At 35.5% G+C, this 11454-nt stretch overlaps 1 long non-coding RNA gene across 3 annotated transcripts; it reads right to left on the bottom strand.

Annotated features, from left to right (window-relative positions):
* Positions 1–4173: 4173 nt before the first annotated feature.
* LOC141723830 (uncharacterized) lies at positions 4174–8061 on the bottom strand. 3 transcript variants are annotated; one of them, XR_012576376.1, is made up of 4 exons: positions 7939–8061; positions 7296–7826; positions 5205–5386; positions 4174–5014 (listed from the first exon to the last, which is right to left on the bottom strand). It is a non-coding gene; the product is annotated as an uncharacterized LOC141723830 (long non-coding RNA). The 3 variants fall into 3 exon arrangements; XR_012576377.1 differs by having other exon boundaries at positions 4174–6621; XR_012576375.1 differs by having other exon boundaries at positions 4174–5386.
* Positions 8062–11454: the final 3393 nt, after the last annotated feature.

Here is an 11454-nt window from a genome sequence, read left to right as displayed (position 1 = left end):
GACTTCAGAACCTTCCTTATGTGGTGCACTAAGGCACTATCTCCCTCACGCTCATTCATACTACATTTAGTGGTAAGAGAGTGTTGGTTGGTTCTGTTTCTGTGTTTGTCTTTACAGTCTGGGATAGACGTTGTGGGTTTTCAACCTCATGACTGTCAATGAAAGAAAGTCATTGGAGATTGAACCTGTATCACAGAACATATGGTAATAGAGAGAAAATGATGTACTTAATATATATAATGAATGAAAATTATACATTTAATATTTTGAGAGAAATGATGTACAATTGTGACTTCAAAAGATTTTAAATGAAATAAGAAATCACTAATGTTGAAAGAAGTTTGATTTTCTCCTAAAACTCACTGCACATATAAAATAATATGTTTGTGCCTAGTGATAAGAGAGTGATAAATATGACGACTCTACTAGTTCATATTAAACTATAACTTCAGTTAGAGTGTCATACCATGTCCTTGACGATTGCTTGAGTAGTATACTAGTTCATACCAACCTGAAGTGAGATTGTGAAGAAGAGATTGCATAGTCCAATAGATCTGCAGCTGCAAAGTCCATGAACTGTGGTGCACTGACTTCCTCTTTTGACTCATCAACCAGGAGTACACTTGTACACATCTTACTAGAGTCCAATTTCAAGTGTAATGTGCAGCAGGTGCCTGATATGTCATAATATTCTCAAGTCTCGTCACTGGTGCTATATGTTAGATACTGCTTCCTGATAACAACCTAGCACAATATATAAATTTTCAATGATAACATTCCCAGCTTGCAAGCAGCCATATCCCTCAGATAAACCTTTGTTGTTATCTCCAAAGGTAACCAGGGGGCTAGCTTTCTCAATCCACATTTGATAGCAGGGTTTTATCTCCGGTCATATGTCTTGATGATCCACTTGTCAAGAATCCACACTACCGGTTACACCTGTATACTGCCCTGCACTTCAAATGGATTAGACCTTCTTCGGAACCCAAACTTGGTTGGGCCCGACATACTTGTAGAATTGTCCTTTGTCAGGCAAAACAACATTTTTAATTTTAATGGTCTCAACATCCTCAATGACTGAACATTTGACCTTGTAAACAGCCTTAACAAATTTCTGTTTAGGCTTAGGCACAAATGTCTCCTTTCTAGCCTTAGAAGGACTAGCAGTCTTAGACCTATCATGCTTCTTGTTATTCATATGCTGACGAGGAGTAGTCTTATCATTAGAAACATGCTTACCATTAAAATAAGCATACATCATATTAAAAGCACAAGACATACAATTAGAAACACCACATGCTTTATGAGAGTGATTAACAGCAGGAAATTTATGCATGGTAGACATGGCATTTTTGTTATCCAACTCATGTGTGTCTGAGTTAGTCTCAGTTGCTTTCACAACTTTGACTGGAACTTTCGACATACTTGACTTGGAAACAACCTTCTCATTAGCATGATCGTCAGCACGCATTTCTTCTTGAATAATAGAAGAGGTCGCATCAAATGGTTCAGCAATTGATGCTTTATAGAGGGGTTCATCAACACCCTTAAGCACATGTGGTACTTCCCTCCCTTTAGCACAGACATGAGGAGGGGAGTTTATGCCTAATTCTCCAATTGCAGCATTGTAATCATAACCTATTCCAGATGTTTGATTAACAGCTTGCTTACTGTAGAACTCTTTAGCTTTTGAACAAGAATTGAAGTAGGCTCTAACCTTAGTCTCAAGACCGGTGATCTTGTCTTTGAGAATAGTTTCGAGTTGTCTATAACAGTCAACTCTATTCTCTAGAAAAAATACTTGTTCTTTTAACTTGTCTTGATTAATGTGCACAAGTCTTAATTCATTGACCTCTTTCTCAAGGTCTTTGATCTGTTGACTTAACAGTTCATTATCACGACGAGCACAATCTAAGGAACCTCCTAGATGATAAACTAATTCAGCATCAGTAAATTTTACCTCTTTTCTTGACGATGAAGCTTTTCCATCAATAGCCATAAGAGCAAGATTCTCATCTTCTTCATCTTCACTATCAGTATCATCCCAGCTTCTGATTTGAGTCATAAGAGTTCTTCCTTACTTGCTTTGGCTTCCTGCATTCTGTGGCAAAGTGTCCCAACTCATTGCAGTTATAGCATCTAATAGTGCTCCAATCAACCATCCATGTTTTGTATCCACCACTACTGGTGTTAGAGGATGAAGATCCACCTGTTTGTAATCTGTTGTAGTTGGACTTGTACTTGAACTTGGGATTTCTCTTGAATCTGACATTGGAGAATCTCTTGACAATTTGGGCCATGACTCATCTTCCAATTGCTCCAGCTCTTCCAAGGAATAAAAATCATCACTGGATTGATTTGTAGTAGGAGGATCATATTCTGCTACTATCACATTTTCCTCAGCCTTGGAAAACTGTACCATTCTCTACGACTGTTGAGATTGTTGTTGTTGTTGACCTTCAGCTACAAGAGCAGTAGATGTGCTGACCATTCTATCTTTCCCGTAGACTTCCTTCTGTTGAATCTGCTCCAACTCATAGGTTTTCAACACACCGTAGAGTCTATTCAAAGAAATCTCACTCAGATCTCTAGCTTCTCTAATGGCAGTGATTCTATGTTCAAGATGAGTTGGCAGTGTTAAAAGGAACTTTTTGTTGACCTCCCTGATTGAATAATATTTTCCATTTATGTTCAGGTTATTGATCAATGCATTGTACCTCTCAAACACTTCAGAAATTCCTTCTCCTGGATTTGATTTAAAATGTTCATACTCAGAGGTTAGGATCTCCAACTTGTTCTCCCTAACTTCCTCTGTGCCTTCATTAATCACCTCAATAGTTTCCCACATGTGTTTGGAATTTTTACAGTTCATCACATATCTGTTCATCAAGGGATCAAGGGAATCAATTAATATTAATTGAAGGCTGGCATCCAAGGAGGCTTCTTCCTTTTCAGCAGGAGTAAAATCTTCAGGCTCTTTTGGATAGGTTCTAGCTTTGGTAATCACAACATCATCTTCTATCACCTCTGGTTCAATAACCATCAAAGTTTTTGGACCCTTCTTTAACAAGTTCAGATTTTTGGGATTTGCAACTTGTAAAAATAATAGCATCTTCTTCTTCAACCTGATGTAATTTTCTTTATCAAATAGTGGAATTTTAACGGTTCCAACTTTTTGTGAAGTCATTATGAATTTTTTGAATAAATAAAAATTCAAGGAGTTGAAAAATCACAAAATTCTAGGATCTTGATTTGTTCGTTAATCAGAAGGCTCTGATACCAATTGTTAGGTCCCAATGTGTTTGTAGAAGGGGGTTGAATACAAACAGTACCAAATAATCGAATAAAATGTGGAATAAAAATTGAAACAAAATTCAAGTTAAATAAGAATATTATTAAACTTGAAAGGTGTTACAACAATGATATCGATTACAAGAAATTAATCTCAAATTAATTATCATAAATCTAGAATAAATTCGACATAAACTTTTTCTATTTTTGCAATAAAAATATTCAAATGTTAAACGCAATTTGAGATTAAGTTCTAGGGATTTTGATCCGCTAGATAGTTACACAAGATAAAGATTTCTAGTGGTTTGGATTTAACTTTACAAACTAGAAATTATGATCTTGAATTTTGCAGATGAAGGATAAAATATTTTCTGCGGCTGCTTTTCTTTCTATGTTCTTGGTTATTGAATCATGGAATGACTTCTGCTGCTTCTCTTCTTTTTAAACTAATCAACAGACTTGAATGAACTTGAGTGACAATAGGTGAGACAATCTAATTGTACTAGCAAGACAATCTGTTGAACTGGAGAGACTTTCGGTATGACTATTGTTTGTACTAGCAAGACAGTCTGATTGAACTAGCAAGACAATCCTCTTCCAGTGTAACTTTCCGCAAGACAATTATTTGTACTAGCATGACTTTCAGTATTACTATTGATTGTCATACCGATTGTCATATTAGTACAATCAGATTGTCTTGTTGAATTTAAATAGATTTTAATCCAATTTAAATTCTGAAAATCCTTAATATTAATTCTGAATTAATTAATCAATTAATTCAATTAATAAATAAATTAATCTTTGCAGATATAATTTATTTTCTTAATTAAATTATATGACTTAATTAATTAATAGAGAATTAATACTAATCTTGAGCAGCAACCATTCTTTTGAATATCTTCTGAAAATCACTGAAAATTATGAATCAATTCCACCACTTCAATGTTGACACTCGATGTACTGTCTGGTACATGAGTGACTAACTTCCGCAACGTTTCTTCATGTCTTGACTTTGATACTTGATTTTCTTCAGATTAAATCCTTGTAATTATTTGATACCCTGACGAGATCTCTGTCGCTTGATTAAATCCACAATCTTGATTTATATCACTGAGCCATGATCAATTTCTTGAACTTCTTCCAGTGAATAAATTCATCAAGTCTGTAGATGAACCTTGTTTCTGAATCCTTTGACAGATATTACTTTGCGAGATCTCTTTGACGGTAGATCCACTATTTACTTATTATATTCTTATTTGGGTTGAGTTAAATCCTCGAATATACAAATAGTCTATGACATATGTCTTACATTACGGTAAAAACTTAAACAGATATACTTTTACCTTCTCCCTAGCTCGAGCCTCTTTTTGCACAGCTTTCTGGTAGTAGATCTGATCAAGGAGGCGTACTTTACGTGTACACTTTGAGCAGAATATGTAGTACCAGCTACCAATCCTCTCCATCAAGTACTGTTGTAATCTCTGAATGACGGAGGTAGCAAGTCAACTACAATCTCTGTAAAACTTGTATCCTTGCAATTTTAGTAGTTCTTATTACTGCAGCTTATACAAAATTCCTACAACATATAGTCAACATTTTATATTACAGTAGTGACTAATCTTGGTTAACAGAATATTATTATAATTTATACACTTCGACACTGAGTAAGGAGTGCATGTTGCCTTCTGTACAGCTACTTCTAGATCACTGGAACAAGTGGACACTGGAAAAAGCAAAATAGACTTGAGAAGCATATTAAATAAATAGACTGGAAAAAGCAGAACCACTGGAACAAGCTAGGAGTATTAAAGCAAAGTCTGTATAGTCAACATAAGAATGTGATTAATCAAAATGGGTGAACATTTTATATAAGATGCCAAAATTTATTAATCAATTTGGTGGAAATTAAGTACCTCCGGTTCATTAGCCAGGGTCCTAGCAAGTGTAACTCTTTGAGCTTGTCCAACTGATAGTTTACTACCTGGCCCATCAGATAATGAGATCTTGAGATCAGCAAGCTTAAGAATCTTATGCACTTCACTGTCACTAAGCTTCTTTCATTTCAATTGTGGTCCATATCGTATATTATCAGCAACTGTACTTGTTAAGATTATCAAAAATAGTTACACACTTTAAGTATAACAAATTCCAAGCAAGACTGAAGAAAAAAAAAGAATTATCATTTACATCCACAACCATTAAATGTTCTTGTGCTTCTTCTATACAAACACATATTACCAGATCAAACACACATTTATAGTTTAGCAAAAATGTATACACAAAATTAGCAAAAAAAATGTATACACACATTTATGACTTATGAGTGTTACAAAAAACGCACATACACAAGGATAAATGTATAGGACATTTTTATGAGTGTCACAATTATGTAATAGTAACAATTATGTAATAGCAATTATGTTATAGTAATAACTTGCTGGATAAGAATTTAAAAAGGTTGGAGACTGGCATGCCATCAGATGTTTCAGTATTATGATTTATGAGAAGATATTTTTCTTTTTTAAACTTTTCGCTATTTCAAAATTCACGCAGAACTATACTTAAGAGCAACAACAAAATTATAGTATTGTAGTTTTAGGGGGGAAAGAGAAGAACAATAATTAAAATGACTAATATTTGAGGGAAAAAGATATATTTGAAAACAAAATGAGTACATGATGTCTTTTAAGTTGGTGTAAGGTTTAATGATAAAAGGATAACAAAGTATATAGTTCATTTGTTGTAACTACACCTAGCTCAAAAACTGCTGCATCCAAGTGGAGGTGGCCACTAATATCATTTGTTGTACGCTAGAAGATTAAAAAGAAAGAATATTGAAATTATAAACAATGTTGTTACATTACCTTGGATTTGTTATATGTAGAGAGCAGTATGAATACATTATAGTCTCAATGTTAGGCCTTTACCATATTACAACACATTCTCCTATAGTGGCATAATACACATTAATTGAAACTTTAAAATCATACACAATAGTATAACATTCAACATGAAAATAAATGGAGAAGTGAAAGTTAAATCATCCCATGGCTTTCTTGCTTATCAACCTAAGAATAGGGTTAAATCAGTATATATTTTCACATATTAGGCCCATGGCTTCATAACTCGTGTCTATGGATGTTCTGTTATTATACAAAAAACAACTCTTTAAGAATAGATTGCCATTTTCTAAATTGCGACCATGGCATAAAAAACTTAATCCTCCCTGAGTTGTAATTCACACAATCTACTAACTCTGGACTTGATAAATAACAAATAAGTAAATCCAAGTATGTTGTTTCCGGTTTATTCTTAAAGTACCTGCAAAATCTGCAAAATTTATACTGAAAAAACCTTTATATTATTTCATCTTGTAATAATTACGTGTAATGTGCAGGAATAAAAAAGAATTTCATCAATTCTGTTAATACTCATACAGTATAAGTAAATTTTATGAGACTAAAAGTAAACTATTTTGTATCTTTGTGTCATTTAAGTTATGCATATTATGACACTAATATCTCTTACGATAGTAAACAATTTCCAGATCAATTGCAACTGGAAACTCGAGCCTAATACACGAGATCAATGCCCAGTCATAACCTCAAGTTTAAGCTGTATTATACATTTATACTACTTTAGGAGAAGCCTGCAGTGAAGTCTCCTTGACTGACCCTTTTCCAGGTAGCACGTAGCATACTTCAAAATATAGTCAATATTCTTTCAAAAACAATATCTAAGTCAATGCATCAGCTGACAATGTAGCCATTCAATGCATCATGATACTTCTCAGTTCTCTCCACAGTTCAATTCTAGGTGATTTATTATTTTCGTGTAACTACTTGCCCAAGCTATGGATTTAATGATTACAAACCTGAAATTATATGTCAAACGGTAATAAACTAATAAAAGTTATCCAGTACACTACAATAAAATATGATAAAATAAGAATGATAACAAGTCAAATCCAAAATTAAAAAAGGTGCAACAATTAATCGAGGCACCTGAGACAATATTCAATCTGCGAGTGGGCGCATCCCATTGACACTCATATATATTGGAAGGGAAGAAGGTAGGGGAGTGAACTGACCACCAAATTAAAGCTCTCCTATTGAGCCTTTCCATTTTTGAAACAGGCCTTTCAGAGACCAGTCAGAAACTATCTTAGTAAACACAGGATCACTGGCAGTGAAAAATTGAGCCACATGATCAAATATTAGAGGGTGAGGATCGATAATCCTTGTCCATCCACCCAAACCATGAACACCCTAGAAAAGAAGATGCCTCAACTTTATCAAGTACTAGAAACTAAAAACATTGCATCAAACCTTACAACACAAATATGTATAAATATACACTTCCTACAAATTCGTCGATGTATGTCAGTAAAACATGAAAAAAAAATACTTTAGTACTACATTTCACAAACTAAAAAAGTCGAGACATACAATTGGAAAATGCAAAAGATGAAAATTAAAAAAAATTAGTTTAAGTCACTTAATCGAAGAAGCCCCAAATTGAAGAACCCTAATTACCTACAAGAGAAAAAATGATTTGTTAGTAACTAAATCGAAGAAAATGAAGAGAGAGATGAAGAGAGAAACTAGTGAGAGTGTTTAGAGAGAGAGAGAGAGTAGTGAGACTAACAGTGAGAGAGATGAAGAGAGACAGCGGGTGAGAGAGATGAAGAGAGACAGCGGGTGAGAGAGATGGAGATAGTTTGGGGGGTGAGAGAGAGAGATGTAGATAGTTTGGGGATAGTGAAGTTTTAATTTGGGGGGAATATTACCGCCCATATATTTTATCTCGATAACTGTGCCTCTAATTTCAATTTTAATTAATAAATCTGTAATAATTTATTTTTATATACATAAAAAATATTTTATTTTATTTTATATACAATTTCATATGTCTCTGAATTAAAATTTAATATATCATAAAAATTCGGTAATATTTTATGATATCTAAAGTCATAAATAATCTAGAATATTATTACAATAATTAATTTATATTAATGTATTCAATTTAATAATTTTAAAAATAAAATAATAGCTATCGTAACAGTAAGTTCTGGTGTTACATGTTGTGCAACACCGTAACTCTCATGCAACACTAGTTTTATAACTATTGTAACACCAAATCAGTACTGTTACAATAGCATAAGAATTTATTAGCTATTGCAACGAAATGTTTGTAACGCTTTTCAAAAATCATTGCATCAGGCTATCTATGGCGTAGTGCGCGCTGAGGCCCTGGAGCAAAAAAAAATAGAAAAACCGAAAATTTAAAATAAAAACAAAACTCCGGCCGATTTTAACTCCTCCCACTACCTCAATTCCTTCTCCTAATCATTTCTAAACATCCCATTATCCCCACTAACCCCAAAATCATATCCCACTTCTAATTCTTATTCTCTATATATACATACACTTGCATACATCCATCTCCATCACTTTTATTCATTCAAACCCTAATTCTCTCGACACATCTCTCTTTTCTCACTTTATCAATTTCAATGGCACCCAAGAGAGCCCGCACTCAAGTTAGCAGCAACATTTACTGATTCTTCGAGTATTGGGGGTACGAGGCCTAGGTTTGTTACTCCGGAGGCTGAAACGGAGTACACGTGGTTGTTGACTGAGCAGATAGCGAAGGAGAGGGGTTTTTCTACCTTCGGGTAAGGATGGTAAGCTTCTCGAGATGATTTTGGAGATGGGTTGGGTGTCGTTTTGCGAGACACCCGCAGCTGTGCCTATGAGTATCGTTCGCGAGTTCTATGCAAACGCAAAAGCCGATAAGAATGGGTATTCAGTGTTGCGTGGGTTGACGGTGGACTACAGCTCGGAGGCTATTCATAGGGTTATCAACCAACCCGAGAGACAGCCTACTCAGGAGGAGTGGGTGAACAAGACGGGAGAGGATTTTGATTTGGATTTGATTGTGGCTACGCTGTGTGTCCCGGATACTCATTGGAAGTTTAAGATGGGATCGAACGAGTATATCACTTTCCCTGCCTCATGCATGAACAAGTTCGCTCGTGCTTGGAATACCTTTATTTGTGCGAACATCATGCCCTCTTCTCATATGCATGATGTGACTATGGATTGTGCAAGGTTGTTGTGGGGGATTTTATAGGGAGATTATGTGGATCTCGGGTCTGTTATTTATCAAGGTATTTTGCGGTTTTTGCGTGGGAGCACAACATGGTCTATTCCTTATGCCTCGATTGTGACCAAGCTTTGTATGGCAGTGGGTGTTTGGGTGTTCATTAGCCTGCACACGAGCAACTTCAGTACCGAGTGCCCTTATTGACAGTTCGACGATCTTGAGCATACAGGAGTGGTTTGGTGGGAAGGCTGACGAGAAAGGACTTGGGTACACCTATGATCATTGGTTGGGTGGCCAGCCAGCCGATCAGACATATGATGGTGATTCGACTTTAGGCGCGCAGAGCAGCGTGGAGACATCAGATGGGTGAGGCCGATTCTTCGCAGCAGCATCAGCAGGAGGCAGAGGATATTGTTGGTTTGGGCTTGGCACAATATAGGCGTTTGGGAAGGAGGATGGATGCGATGTATGACATCCATAGCAGGTTTGCACAGGATCTTACTCAAGCATTAGGTACAGCTTTTAGAGCCACAGGGGTTGACATCCAGTGGCTAGTTTTTGGAGAGGATTCTGTGTACCCACCTCCTGATACTCCACCCGCGGAGGGTGATGATCATTCTGAATCCGAGTAGGTATGCCTTGATTCCTTGCTATTACCTTCACCGAGGACAGTGAAAATTTTAAGTTTGGGGGTGGTAGTTAAGGAATATTTGTGTGTGAGTCCATATAGATGCATCTTCATACTAGTTTAGTCCATATAGTTTACATATTTGTCATGTAGTTATTTTTTTTGTTCTTATTTTGCGTATTTGTTATCATGTTAGTATGTTGCATATAGTTGCATTTGCATTATATCATGATCTCTTAGGTTGCTTTTCTGATTAATTGGTGATGTTAATTCGAGTGTAGTGATGTCGTATAGAGGAATGTTAAGTCCTAACGAATTGATTTGCATGATGAAAGCATTTCACTAAGTCTTATAGGTTGCTTGAGTGCTAGATCATGATCATGACTTGTTTGTTTGTCGAGGTTTAATCACTTGTTTATGTCTAGAATTTATGATATTCTCTTAGTGACAAAATGACATGGATTTTTAAAAAATTGGAGAAAAATAGTGGATTTCAATGCTAGTTGAGGCTGGGCGTCACAAATGGCTAGTAGCCGGCTCATATTTATATGAGTAGTCTAGGGTTGGGCGAGATGGAGCGAAACGCACTCGTTCAGAAATTATGAAAAAATTAGTGATAAATAGGGGGAAAAAGAAGAAGAAAAAAAGAAAAATATGGGTTATGCATAATTGATCACGAGTGGGCTCTTTAATACTCGAGTTATTAAGTTCTAGGGGACTTTGTGCCTAGTGACCTAAGGCTTCTATAGTCTGGGATTCTCTAACCTAACGCTCGCTACATGGGTATTATTGCATAAGTCTTATGTGGACCTCACTCATTGCACGATCAAATAAGCATATATGTGTTTTGTTTTGTGTAGCAATAAAAGTATGAATGCTTGTATAACTCTGATAAAATCGAAGTGTTGTCAGTTATTTTAAGTTTATCATCTATTCTATTTATAACCTTGTGATTGTCTTGACGAGAGGTGAGTTATGATTATTGATCTAGTTTCGAGAGTATATCTGTTAAACAATTGCACACACACACGTTTCTGGATTTTGAGTTGATTTATGGGATTGGATTGAACTTTGTGCGAATAGTTGCATTCTTTGAGATGTTGCTTGTTGATTGGTTGAGTTATTCTGAGGGGATCATTGCATTCATGTAGTTGCGTTCATGCATTTTCATTTCTTGTTTTTGAGTCTGTTATGCTTGAAGACAAACATCTATTCAAGTTTGGGGGGGTGTGATAAATAGCATTTATATCCACTTAGAACGCTTCGTAACGGCTCAAATTGGTATTTTATACTCGAGTTGTGTGTGTTTTTTGATGTGTTTTTGTAGTATTTTGCATTTCAGGGCATAATCGAAAGGAGGATTGGATTTTACATGTTTTATGCTTAGAAGAGTGTTCGGGAGGAGCCTCGGTTGATGGTGCAAAAGA

The sequence above is a fragment of the Apium graveolens genome, chromosome 5 (genome assembly GCF_009905375.1).
Source record: "Apium graveolens cultivar Ventura chromosome 5, ASM990537v1, whole genome shotgun sequence".
NCBI lineage: Eukaryota > Viridiplantae > Streptophyta > Magnoliopsida > Apiales > Apiaceae > Apium > Apium graveolens.
This window is presented reverse-complemented; position numbering and strand designations above follow the sequence as displayed.